Source organism: Nicotiana tabacum, chromosome 4 (genome assembly GCF_000715075.1).
Source record: "Nicotiana tabacum cultivar K326 chromosome 4, ASM71507v2, whole genome shotgun sequence".
NCBI classification, from domain to species: Eukaryota; Viridiplantae; Streptophyta; class Magnoliopsida; order Solanales; family Solanaceae; genus Nicotiana; species Nicotiana tabacum.
In genome coordinates this window covers 3,898,491-3,912,536 of record NC_134083.1, presented here as the reverse complement: position 1 = coordinate 3,912,536, position 14,046 = coordinate 3,898,491, and positions in this window count along the sequence as shown.

The following is a 14,046-nucleotide window of genomic DNA, read 5'->3' as shown; positions in this document are numbered from 1 at the left end:
TGTTGCCACCTGGGGCGGAATGGTTGTGGGAGCGTACCCTACGGAGAGATTTGTATCGGTGTGGCGTGGTAGTCACCTAATTATTATAGATTGAAACCAAGTATGGAGATTTTGATGAGGTCGCTAACGTGTGTGTTTATGCAGAGAGGCGTTCTATTCCTTGGGCGGTGGACTATATGATGGTTGTTCCGGATTTAACGGTTGTTATTGTGTGTCATGGAAAAAGGTTATTATGGATCTTTGGAAGGATATTGGCTTAGTATGATATGATCAGAATTGGTGTGAGGTTCTTTGTAGCTTGTAGTGTAATATGAGCAGGATGGCTCTCGAGATGCGGGTCATTATCACGCCTTAGTTGTGTTTGAGTTTTGTAGCATGTGGCGCTATCCGTCTCCCCGGTATTTGTATTATACACTCGGTGTGCTTGTGGTTGATATTCGGGTATATAATATTTGGATCGGGTTGCACGCTGCAACAGTGTCATGATGGATCTGGTTGCACGCTGCAACAATGAAATGTTGAGTATGGTTGTGTATATTTGATTTTGTGTATTTTGTTTCTCATTCTCTGAGGAGAGTTCATAGCGCCTGTTCGAGCATTGTTATTTGTTACGTGGGCTGGGAAGTTCCATTCCAGAGTTCATTTTTTTCTTATGTATCGCATTCGAGTTTGTAGCCTGTTCGCACATTGTTGGCGTCATACGAGATCTTGGTCAGTGTTTGAGGTGGCTTATTGCCTGTATAGCTTATACTGGGTGAGATGAGACTATTGGACCTGAAATTAGTGTAATCAGATTTATATAAGGTATATTAAAGGATAAATATCCCTATTCAGTTCAGAATGAGGTAATGGTCCTTGTCAGGAGGAGAAACTCCATGATTTGTTAATTCGGCAAGTGTTTATGAGTTTCTACGCATCTCTTTCGTCGTGGCAGTATTGCGAGTATTGGAGCAGGGCTTATATGTGTTATGGGGTGTATTATGGACTACGGATTTGTGAAATTAAAGACATTAGGTCGGAGGATGATATTATGGGCAACCGACTTATGTGGTGCATGGGGTGATTGAAGCACACATGCACAATCATGTTTTGGTACAGTGCGTGATGATTGGTACGGTGTTCGTGTGTTAGAATAAGGTGCTGTAAAGAAATTCGGGTGTTGGAATTTGGGTCTAAGGCTTATAGATTGAATAAAAGAAAGGACCTTCAGTCTGGCTCGAGCTGAGGTGCCAAACTGAGATTGTGATGGTACGAGTAGGTGCACGAGGTGTTAAACAGTGATTTTGGACAACTTTGGAGTAGTTCTTAGCACGTTCAAGGATGAACGTATGTTTAAGTGGGAGAGAATGTAGCGACCCGACCGGTCGTTTTGAGCCCTAGCACATCATTCAGCGGTTTGAGGCCTTGAGAAGATTCACTTCGGGTATTGTGACTTGCATGTGTGGCCGGAATTTAATTTCGAAAAGTTCGGAGTTGATTTGGAAAGCAAATCCTCATTTCGGAATCTTTAAGTTGGAGAATCGACTAAGGTTGGACTTTTGAGTAAACAACCTCAGAATTAAGATTTGAAGGTTCCAATAGGTTTGTATGATGATTTCGGACTTGGGCGTATGTTCGGGTAGAGTATCGGTGGCCCGGGAGTATTTCGGCACTTATCACGAAAAGTTAGTATTTTGAATGCTTAATAATTTCCTAAGTTTGGGTTGGAATGGATTTTTATGTTATCGATATCCGTTTGGGATTCCGAACCTTGGAATAGTTTCGTATGGTGATTCTGATCTTATGAGTGTATCTGGACGTTGACTTGGAGGTCCGCAGATCATTTCGGCGTCAATTGGCGAAAGTTGGAAATTTGGATAAATTTTAGAAGTTTGACCGAGAGTGGACTTTTTGATATCGGGGACAGATTCTGATTCTAGAAGTTGGAGTGGGTCTGTAATGTCAATTATGACTTGTGTGCAAAATTTGAAGCCAATCCGACGTGATTTGATAGGTTTCAGCATCGATGGTAGAATTTTGAAATTTCAAAGTCCATTAAGCTTGAATTGGGGTGCGATTCGTGATTTTGATGTTGTTTGATGTGATTTGAGGCCTCGAGCAGGTTCGTGTTATGTATTGGGATTGGTTGGTACGATTAGACACGGTCCCGGGGGCCTCGGGTGTGATTCGGGGTGGTTCCGGACCAAGTTTGGGTGTTTTGATGTTGCTGGTTGTTGGTTCTGGTGTTGTTCTTCGCGTTTGCGAAGAAGGATTTTGCTGCTAGGACTTTGTTCTTCGCGTTCGCAAAGAAGGAATTTCTACTATCCGTCGTTTGACTTCGGAAGCTTATATCTCTCAATCTATAATGAATCTAGAGATGATCCAAAAATAAAAGTTATAGCCCTTGGTGTCTAGGTTTCAGAAAGGTAAACCATTTATAATTTGGAGTTGTGTACAAAACGTTATGGTGGATACATTACAGACTATCAGGGAAGAGTTTGGAAATCTCTGCTGCACAGGGCTGAGTTTGAAAGCTTGTATCTCGCAATATTCAATGAATTGGGAGATGATTAATATATGAAAGTTATAGTTCTTGATGTTTAGTTTTCAGAAAGTCAAACCATGTGTGATTTGGAGTTTTATACAAAACTTTATGACTATTATACTAGAGGCTGTCTGAGAAGAGTTTAAAAATGGCTTTTGAGAATTTTGTTCATCGCGAACGCGATGGGGAGCTTGCGAACGCGAAGAAGGGTCGCCTGGGCAGTGTATATGTTTGCAAAAATGGGTTTGGCTCATTTCATCTCATTTCCTCCATGGGAGTCGATCTAGGAGCGATTTTGGAGGTCCATCTTCATCACCTATGTCAAGATAAGTGATTCCTACCTATTGCAAGTTAAATACTTGAATTTTATATAGATTTTAATATGGAAATTCATGGAAAAATTATGAAAAATTTGGGGGTTTGGTAGAAAACCTAAAAATTGATATTTTTGAATTTTGACCACGAATTGGGAATGGAATTGAGAATAAATCATATGTTTGAGTTCATATTATTATGGGTAATGTTTATCTTTGAAAATATTCAAAATTCGGGCACGTGGGCCCGAGAGTTGCTTTATCGACTTTTCGAGCGGAGTTAGAAATTATTATAAAGTGATTAATTATGAGTATTAGAGCATGTTTTGATTGGGTTGCAACTTATTTGACTAGTTTTGGAGCGGCGGGCGTCGGTTTGAAGTAGTAGGGAGGCTTTGGAGCTGGTTACGGAATTTCGGAGCGAGGTAAGTCTCTTTTCTAATCTTGTAAGCGAAAATTTACCCCATAGGTAAAATAATTCAATAGGTGCTTTTATTTGTGGGGGCTACATACATACGAGGTGACGAGAGTCCGTGCGTAGCTACTATTATGCTTATGTCCGGGTAGTCTAGGACCTAAATCACGTTATACTTGCGATGCTTGCATCCTACTTTTTAATTTAACCGTTTAAAACATATTGGAACTTGATAAAAGAATTTCAAAAGGGTTAGACTTCACCTACTTGGGTTTTGGACGGGTCACTTGACCGTTAATGAGAATTGATATTTCTTTAAACATCAAACCTAAATAAATCCTTGATTTGGTTGTCTGAATGTGTTTATCTTTTGTGAAACGGGCCAAACGCCTCGGTAGATTAAATAGATGCATCTATGGTTCGCGTCGTTCGACCCTCCGGCAGTGCACAGTTTAATATTATGTTGGATCGGGCCATACGACCTCGGCATGATTAGCGCATGACTTAATTGATTGTTTTAGAATTATTGATAATTGATATGGCCTCATTGGTCGGAGATATAAATTATTAAAAGATGAAAATAAATTTGGAAATCCACTATTAACAAGAGAATTTTTTACCTACCTCATGATATTGTGTTTACTGTTGGTATATTAATTATACCCCATAGTAAGTGTCCGAGTCGACCCCTCGTCACTACTTCTTCGAGGTTAGGCGGGATACTTACTGGGTACGCGTTGATTTACGTACTCATGCTACACTTGCTGTACATTTTTGTGCAGGTACATATATGTTTAGCGGCCTTGTGGACGCAGAGGCGCGATTATGGTGGGGACTTAGGTGAGCTGCATTCCATACGATGCTCCGCAGCCAACAGAGTTTCCTTCTAGTACTTACATTTTTCCTGTCCAATTTGTATTCCGAACAGTTGTTGTATTTTATTTTACATTCCTAGTTAATGCTCATGCACTTGTGAAATCGGGTTTTGGGATGATTATGGATTGCACTGTATTGGAATTTTTAAAGATATTATTATGTATTTTATAAACTCCATCTTCTACTATTTAATTGAGGGAAAAAACTATGATTTCAAAAATATTAAAATGAGACCTGAATTAAGTATTTAGTATTGGCTTGCCTGGCAGCGGTGTCCAGCGCCATCACGACCTTTAATAGATTTTGGGTCGTGACATTTCTGCTCTTCTTAGCCAGAAAACGCCATCTCCGACGAACTTTCTTCTCTTCTTTGCTATTTAGTCACATAAAATGATTCAAATATATTGTATTATGTACAAATTCACTCAAACATATTGTATTTTTATATAAATATATTTGTTTTGCCTGTATTTTATGTATTTCGAAGATCTGTATTTTTTTAATACAGCTGAATATACCTTTATTCATGTGTACTGTACATACAGTGTGCATGAATACAAGATATAAATATTGAAATACAAACATTAAAATAGAACATAATATAAACATTGAATACATTTAATTTTAAAATATAGTGAAATACGGTAAAATATACTGAATACAAATAAAAATAAAGTGAATACACCAAATGAAATATATTGAATACAGCAGTAATAACAAGTATTAGGAATAACTAAAATATTGTTAATACAAATACATTTGAATACACTGAATATAAAATAGCGAATACAGTAAATACAAATATTGAATCTATTTTATTTTTTTTAGCAAATTATATTACTACGCATGCTGCCTAGTAGTTATTCTACTAATAAATAAAAACCACAAAGGAAGAATACAAGTAAGGGGGCCAATAGCTACAGTATTGTTGTTTCTATGCCTTGGCTATATAATCATCCATCTGCGCCTCCATTGCCTCTTAATTGCAGCCTCAATAGGCTGCCGGCATAGTCTCACGAGGGCGAATGATCTCATAGCCGTATGGATATTTTTCAAAGGCGTAGGACATAAGCAAACACATATTGCGCTAAACCTTACCTTACAATTCCTACTGAGGCATTAACAACCCCATGTACTAGTAAGCATATAAAAAATAAGAACTAGAACGCACTAAGTATTTTAAGATCATCACAAAGTTTATAACATACTCTGTGATGATATTACATATGGTAATACTTTTAATGCCTTGAATGCAACAGTAAAAATAAATATTGAAACACACTAAATACAAAAGTTAAATACAACATTTATATACAACTGAAAAATTATTCTAATTAATTGGGTTGATAATGAGGTATGTTAGAATTGATTTTGTTGAGTTATATTAGGAGCGTATCACGTTAATTAATATTATTTCCGTTATTAGATAGCTGAACATACATATTTTTAAGGTGATTGTCGTTACTGTATTCATGAATACATGGCGCGAATACATGTGAATACATGCGCGTACAGCTGGACTGTCCTGATTTTAGGCGCTTTTTGCTATTGTATTCATGAATACAACAGCGTGAATATAGCGAATATACTATCATAACAACTTAATAGTAGTTATAGGAAGTAATTATGTATACAGTAGCTATAGAAAGTTAATAGTACTAAACAATAATGGTTTATGAAAATTTCTCTAATTTAAAGTGGTGGGGCCATGGTCCAGCTAGTCTATATATAAATATAAAGGAGGGACATTGGCAAGGTGATATGACACCATTTTATGTTTAGCAATTATATTTATATTTTATCTCCTTTTTGGCATTTTTACCTTCTTCCTTCTCATTCATTTATTACGTTTAAAAAAACTGTATTAAAGAAGAAACAATCTTTGCTTGAAACGTTGCTTCGGTTCTTTTGCTGGACAGTCCAAACATTGCTTCAAATCAAAGCCCAAGATAAACCAGACGTCCCTTCCTCAAATCTCTCCTCTACGCCGGTCATAACTGTACACCACCCAAAGTATAAGACAAGGAAAAATCAACAAGGCAAATTAGGAGCCATTGGTGGCGGACTTCCAATTCTGATTCGGTGTAGAATCAGCGACCACCAATGTTATTGCTTCGAAGCACTCGATGTGGCACCTCTTATCAATCAGAATACACATTTTTTCTTATTTCTCAATTTTTTGAGGTTTTACCCCTATTTTATGTATTTATGCGTCTCTTCACTTGCGTCTCCCTTTTTGCGTCGGGTCAATCGATTTTTTGACTCTTTATAAATTTATTTTTAATTTTATGACCCTACCTCTTATTTTACGTATGGGAGATTTACTTTTACACGTAAGAGATATGTCTTTTACACATAAAAGATTAAAAATATTATTTTTTTTTAATTCAAAATTATAAAAAAGCATGACGACAAATAACACATTTGTTTGTTTGCCTCTCAAGCGCGTCTTCCTATTTCTCTTCTATCTGACTATCTCTCGGTCGCCCTAGGTAAATCAACTCTTTCTCTTTCTGAGATTTTTCTGTTTTCTTCCATATTTCTGCTTTTGACAGTTTTAGGTTTTATTTCATGTTAGGTTGGTGCTACGTGTATCTTTAGAGTGGATTTCCTGTTTGATTTCAGGTCAATTGTAGCAATCAAAATTTCATTTTCTGCCTCTTTCTTGCCCACTTTGTGACATTCAATTAATCTTGAATGGAAATATAAATTTCGCTCTTACACTTTTGAGATGAAAATACACTCAAAATCATACACTTTTGGCCATTTATCAATGCACCTTATTTATTATAAATCAAAATTATTTTAAAATATTATTTTTTATAGCTACCTTTTATATTTTATAGTAAAATAGGTATTTATGGTATATACTACAACTGAGGCATGAAATACGCTATTTATATTTTTCCTCTTTCTCAGAGCTTGTTTTTCTTTCTCTCTCTCTTCGAGAGACTCAAGCCCTAGTATTGATGGCGGACGAGAAATAAGAATCTCTCTCTTCAAGCAACTTCCTCTGACAAGCTTTATAAATTAGCAATACGACATAGATGTTTACAAATTACCTACTGGATTTTTCCTCTTTTGCAATTTATTTTTCCCTTTTGATTTTTCTTTTCGCATTTGTTACTAAACTTGAGGGCTGCAACGAAGATTCACTAACATTTGTTGGCATGGTTTCATATTTTTCTTTGGTAACCTACAACTATAATGTATTTTATTGAGAAAAGGAAAAATAATTCAGTGATCATAAATTTATTGTACGGATCCGACGAACTTTCTGCTCTTCTTGGCCAGAAAACGCCATCTCCGACGAACTTTCTTCTCTTCTTTGCTATTTAGTCACATACAATGATTCGAATACATTGTATTATGTATAAATTCACTCAAACACATTATATTTTTATATAAATATATTTTTTTTGCTTGTGTTTTATGTATTTCGAAGATCTGTATTTTTTAACACAGCTGAATACACATGTAGTCATGCATACTATACATACAATGTGCATGAATACAAGATATAAACATTGAAATACAAACATTAAAATAGAATAGAATATAAATATTGAATACATTTAATTTTAAAATATAGTAAAATACGGTAAAATACACTGAATACAAATAGAAATACATTGAATATAACCAATGAATATACTGAATACAACAGTAATAACATGTATTAGGAATAACTAAAATACTATTAATACAAATACATTTGAATACACTGAATATAAAATAGCGAATACAGTAAATACAAACATTGAATCTATTTTATTTTTTTTAGCAAATTATACTACTAGGCATGCTGCCTAGTAGTTATTATATTAATAAAAAAAGAAAAACCACAAAGGAAGAGTACAAGTAAGGAGGTCAATAGCTACAGTATTATTGCTTCTATGCCTTGGCTATATAATCATCTATCTACGCTTCCATTGCTTCTTAATTGCAGCCTCAATAGGCTGCCGGTATAGTCTCACGAGGGCGAATGATCTCATAGCCGTATGGATATTTGCCAAAGGCGTAGGACATAAGCAAACATATATTGTGCCATGTGAGTTGTGAAACGGCTTGGTGAATTTCTTATGTGTTGGGGTTCCGCATAGCGATGGTGTTATGTGAGCAGGATGGCTCTCGAGATTCAATTCATATACCGCACCTTAGTTGCGCTTGAGTTTTGTACTGTATGGCGCTATCTGTCTCCCCAGGGATGGTATTATGCACTTAGCATGCTTGTGGTCGATATTCGGGTATTTTGTAATAATGAGCATTCTAGCTCAGTAAGTATCTCCTTATATAGGTTTTATGTGCGGATCGGGTAGCATGCCACCACGGGTATGTTGTTTGGATCGGGTCGCACGCCGCAGTAGTGTGTTATTGAGTACAGTTTCCCTTATCTATTATCGTTTGTTTTGCTTCTCATTTTCTGAGGAAGATTCAAAACATCCTTACGGATGTTTAAATTAGTTACGTGGATTGAGTGGTTCCTTCCAAAGTTCGATTCCTTATGTATCACATTCGAGTTTGTAGCTTGTTGGCACATTATGGCATCATATGAGACTTTTGGCAGTGTCTGAGGTGGCTTATTGCCTGAGCAGCTTGTACTGGGTGAGACTAGATTATTGGACCTGGGATCAGTGCGATCAGATTTATAGGAAGCATATTAAAGAGTAAATAGTGTTATCCAATCTAGACTGAAGTAATGGTTCTTGTCGGGAGGAGAGACTCCATAAATTGTAATTCGGCAGGTGGCTATGCGTTCTACACATCTGCTCTGTCGTGGCGGTATTGCAAGAGTTGGGACCAGGCTTATATATGTCATAAGGGGCATGGTGAACATCATATTCGGGGAATGTCGGCTATTATGATCAGAGGATATTATTATGGTTATGCAAATATTGCGGTGCATGGTGCGAATTCAGCAAAGGTGCAGTCATGTTCTGGTACGTCGTGTGGTGATTGATACGGTGTTCGTATGTTGGAAGAAGGCCTGGCAGAGAAGTCCGGATGTTGGAACTAGGATATAACGCTAATTTGACAAAACAAAAGGGGAATTCTTCAGATTCACTCGATCCAGTATGCTCAACTGAGTTGGGGTAGCACGGGTAAGTGCACGAGGTGCTAAATAGTGAATTTGGACAACTCCAGCGCAGTTCTTAGCACATTCGAGGACGCACGTGTGTTTAAGTGGGAGAGAATGTAACGACCCGACCGGTCGTTTTGAGCCCTGGCGCATCGTTCGGCGGTTTGAGGCCATGAGCAGCTTCACTTCAGGTATTATGACTAGTACGCGTAGTCGGAATTGAAATTCAGGGAGTTCAGAGTTGATTTGGAAAGAAAATCCTCATTTCGGAAGCTTTAAGTTGGAAGAATTGACTAAGGTTGGATTTTTGAGTAAACGATCTCAGAATCAAGATTTGAGGGTTCCAACATGTTCGTATGATGATTTCGGAGTTGGGCGTATGTCCGAATCGGGTTTTGGATGACCCAGGAGCGTTTCGGCGCCTATCGTGGAAGTTGGCATTTTGGAAAATTTTTATAAATTTAGGTTGAAGTGCATTTCAATGGTATAGATGTCCGTTTGGGATTCCCAGTCTAGGAATAGCTCCGTATGGTAATTCTGGTATTGGGAGCGCGTCCGAAAGTGGATTCGGAGATCCGTAGGTCATTTTGGAGTCATTTGGCTAAGGCTAGAAATTTGAAGATTTTTAAGAAGTTTGACCGGAAGTGGACTTTTGAAATCGGGGTCGGAATCTGATTCCGGAAGTTGAAGTAGGTCCGTAATGTCAAATGTGACTCGTGTGCAAAATTTGAGGACAATCGGACGTGATTTGATAGGCTTCGGCATCGATTGAAGAAGTTGAAGTTTCAAAGTTCATTAAGTTTGAATTGGGGTGAGATTCATGATTTCGATGTTGTTTGATACGATTTGAGGTCTCGAGCAAGTTTGTGTTATGTTATGGGACTGGTTGGTATAATTGGACGGGGTCCCGGGGGCCTCGGGTGTGTTTCGGGATGGTTTCGGACCAAAACAGAATGATTTGCTGCTGCTGTATCTGGTATCTGGTTTCCTACTTCGCGAACGCAAAGGGAGTCCCGCGTTTGCGAAGAGGAACTTTGAGGCTGCTGGGATTTGGCCTTCGTGAACACGAAGTTTGAGACGCGAACGCGAAGGTTGAGACGCGAACGCGGTGAAGAACTTGAGGAACCTACGCGAACGCAAGTGGGGAGTCGCGAACACATAGAAGGAAATGAGGACTAGGCCTGAGGATATTTGGCATATGCGAACGCGAGGCTGGGTATGAGAACGCGAAGCAGTGTGGGCGGAAAGGAACGTGAACGCGAAGTGGAAATTGGGGCAGTGTGTCTTTGGCCTTCGTGATTGCGATGGTCTTTCCGCGATCGCGAAGAAGCGCGAACCTGGGCATTGCAGTTTTATATACGGGATTTGGCCATTTTCCTCCACATTTCTTTTCGGTTGGGCAATATTTGGAGCTTTTGAAGAGGAGATTTCATCATCTATTATGAGGTAAGTAATTCCTACATATTGTGAGTTAAATACATGGTTTATATATGGATTTAGACATGGAAATTTGTAGAAATTGTGGGTTTTGGTAGGAAACCTAGAAATTGATATTCTTAGATTTTGATCATGAAATGGTGAATAAATTATATATTTGAGTTCGTAGGGTTATGGGTAAAGTTTATCTTCAAACATTTTTGGAATCCGGGCACGTGGGGCCGAGGTTGATTTTATCAACTTTTCGAACGAAGTTGGAAATTGTTACAAAATGATTAACTATGAGTATTAAAGTATATTTTGATTCGGTTGCGTCATATTTGACTAGTTTTGGAGCGACGGGCATCAGTTTGAATTGTCGGAGCGGCTTTGGAGCCGGTTATGAAATTTTGGAGCAAGGTAAGTCTCTTTTCTAACCTTGTAAGAGGAAATTAACCCCATAGGTGAACTAAATTATTATGTGATTCTATTTGTGGGGGCTACGTATGCACGAGGTGACGAGAGTCCGTACGTAGCTACTAACTATGCCTATGTCCGGGTAGTTTTAGGCTTACATCATGCCTTGTTGCTATTGTTGTTGAGTTTATGTTTATTGCTTGCCTTGAAAGGAAGCGAGATTGAGTTAGCTTATTAAACGTTTCGAAAGAAGTTGAAATTGGGGAAAAGTTGGGAACTTAAAGGTTTTCATTTGAACTTTGTATTTTTGAAAATAATTGAGGAACACCATAATAACTTAAGAAATCTATGTGTAACCGCGTCGCATGTATGTTTCGCGAGCGGGGTAATTTCGTTAAAAAGCTACAAGCAGAATTTCCTTTATTTTGAAAAGAATCAAGAAATAGATATGATTTTAAATGTTAAATTTATATTTGACCGCGTCTCACGTATGATTCCGAGCGGGGTATTTCCTACTACTCTCATGAGAGCGGGCCGATCGCCTCGGCAGGTTAAATGGATGCATTTATGGTTCGCGCCATTCGACCCTCTTGCAGTGCACGGTTTAAATATTTGTTGGATCGAGCTATACGACCTCGGCATGATTTGCGCATGCTTGTATTGCTTGCCTTGACATTTTTAAATAATAATATTGCCTCCCTGGTCTGAGATAAATTGATAAATGATAAAGTAGGAATTTGAAAATGTCTTATTAACAAAAGAATTGTTTACTCATTTCATGATATTGGGCTTACAGCCGCTCTTCATGATCCATGCTTAAATTATATCATTGGTGTCATGGCCCAAAATCCCAACTTGTTGTGATGGCGCCTATCTCGTTACTAGGCAAGCCGAAAATCTCAATAAACCACAATCTCTCTTAAGTTTGAAAATATAATATTTAAATACAATATAAAATCCCACAAATACTGATATGAACACTCCCCAAAACCTAGTGTCACTGAGTACATGAGCATCTAATATGGATACAAGTCTGGAACATAAGGTCTATAATAGTCTAAGACCAAAATACAGTAAACAAAGAGGTAGGGAAAGAGAGACAAGGTGTGCGAAACATGGCAGCTACCACTGAATCTCCGGAAGATCAACTGCATGAGAGAATCAACACCAGCTATGTCCAGAAGCATCTGGATCTGCACACGAAGTGCAGGGTGTAGTATGAGTACAACCAACTCAGCAAGTAACAATAATAAGTAAGGAATTGAAAATAGTGACGAGCTATACAATTATAATTCATTTCTAGTAATTCCAGCAAAGAATAGACATGCTTTCAAATCCGGTAGTTTAAGTCAAATCAATTTTATACAATTCAAGTTCATGTAATCCGGATATAGAATTCTTCAAAAAATTTCCCCACAACAATAGATAGCAACTAAGTGCATCAACCAATGAAAAACAAGTACAACCTCTCAGGACAGCAATCACTCACTAGGCTCCCAGCCCTCAACACTCACACTCCATGGGTACCCGTGCTTGCTGGGGTGTACAGACTCTAAAGGGGCTCCTACAGCCTAAGCGCTATAATCTGCACAGATAACTTACGTGTTGCACGGACAACTCATGTGCTATAATATAAATATCTAGATCCGCACGGCCAACTCACGTGTTGCACAGCCAACTCACGTGCTATAGTATAATATAAGGATCTGCATGGACAACTCACGTGTTGCACGGCCAACTCACATGCTATAGTATAATATCTCATAATCAGGCCCTCAGCCTCACTTAGTCGTAAAGCTTTCCAGTCTCTCGGGCTCTCATCAATCATAAAATCAGCTCAAACAACAATGATATGATACGTCAATAATGAACAAATATAGATTGGGATAAAATAATCAAGTAAGTTGTGACTGAGTACAAAACAACAATTTAAGCAGATAATTCAACATGTACACGACCTTTGTGGGTCCCAACAATGCCAACATATAGCCTAAGTATGGTTTCTAGCATGACTTATAGTCAAATTTCCACAACATAGAGAGAGCACATGACTATCAACAAGTTATTCAGATTTACAGTTTCCACGGGATGGACCAAGTCACCATCCCCTCGATGCACATCCACACGTCTGTCACCTAGCACGTGTGTCACCTCCAAAGTAATCACATGATACGAAATTTCGGGGTTTCATACCCTTAGGACCAGATTTAAAAATGTTACTTACCTCAGAGCGTGAAATTCTTTACTCTGTTATGCCTTTGCCTCGCAAATCGGCCTCCGAATGCCTCAAATCTAGTCACAAATAATTTGTTTCAGTCAATAAAATTTATTGGAATTAATTCCATAAGAAAATACGAATTTTCCATAAAAATCCAAAATTTAGCTCAAAAATCGCCAGTGGGACCCACGTCTCGGAACCTGACAAAAGTTATAAAATCGGAAAGCCCATTTAATCACGAATCTACCCATACCAATTTTACCAAAATTCAACCTCAACTCGACCCTCAAATCTACAAATCTTATTTTGAAATTTCTAAGTTCAAATCTCGGATTTACACCTCAAAATCATGTAATCTAGTCGGATTATTCGATGATAATTCAATATTATGGAGTAGAAATGATCACAGGGGACTTACCTCAAGTTTTCCTTGAAATTCTATCAAAAATCGCCTCTCCTCAAGCTCCAATTTGTCAAAAATGGCGAATGGGACGAAATCCCTGCTTTATAATTCTGCCCAGACAGCCCCCGATCCTGGGCCTTCGATCGTGTTCCTCGATCCTGGGCCTCGATCCTGACCCTCTATTCTGATCCTCGATTCTGGCCCTCGGTCATGGCCCTCGACCCTGGCCTTCGATCTTGCCTACAATCGTGGCTTCGATCTTGGGCCCTCGATCCTTTCCCTCGATCATGGCCTTCGACCCTGGCTTTCGATCCTGCCTCCGATCGTGGCTTCGATCATAGCCCTATTTTGGGCACGATTCAGGGCTCGATTCTGAGAGATTC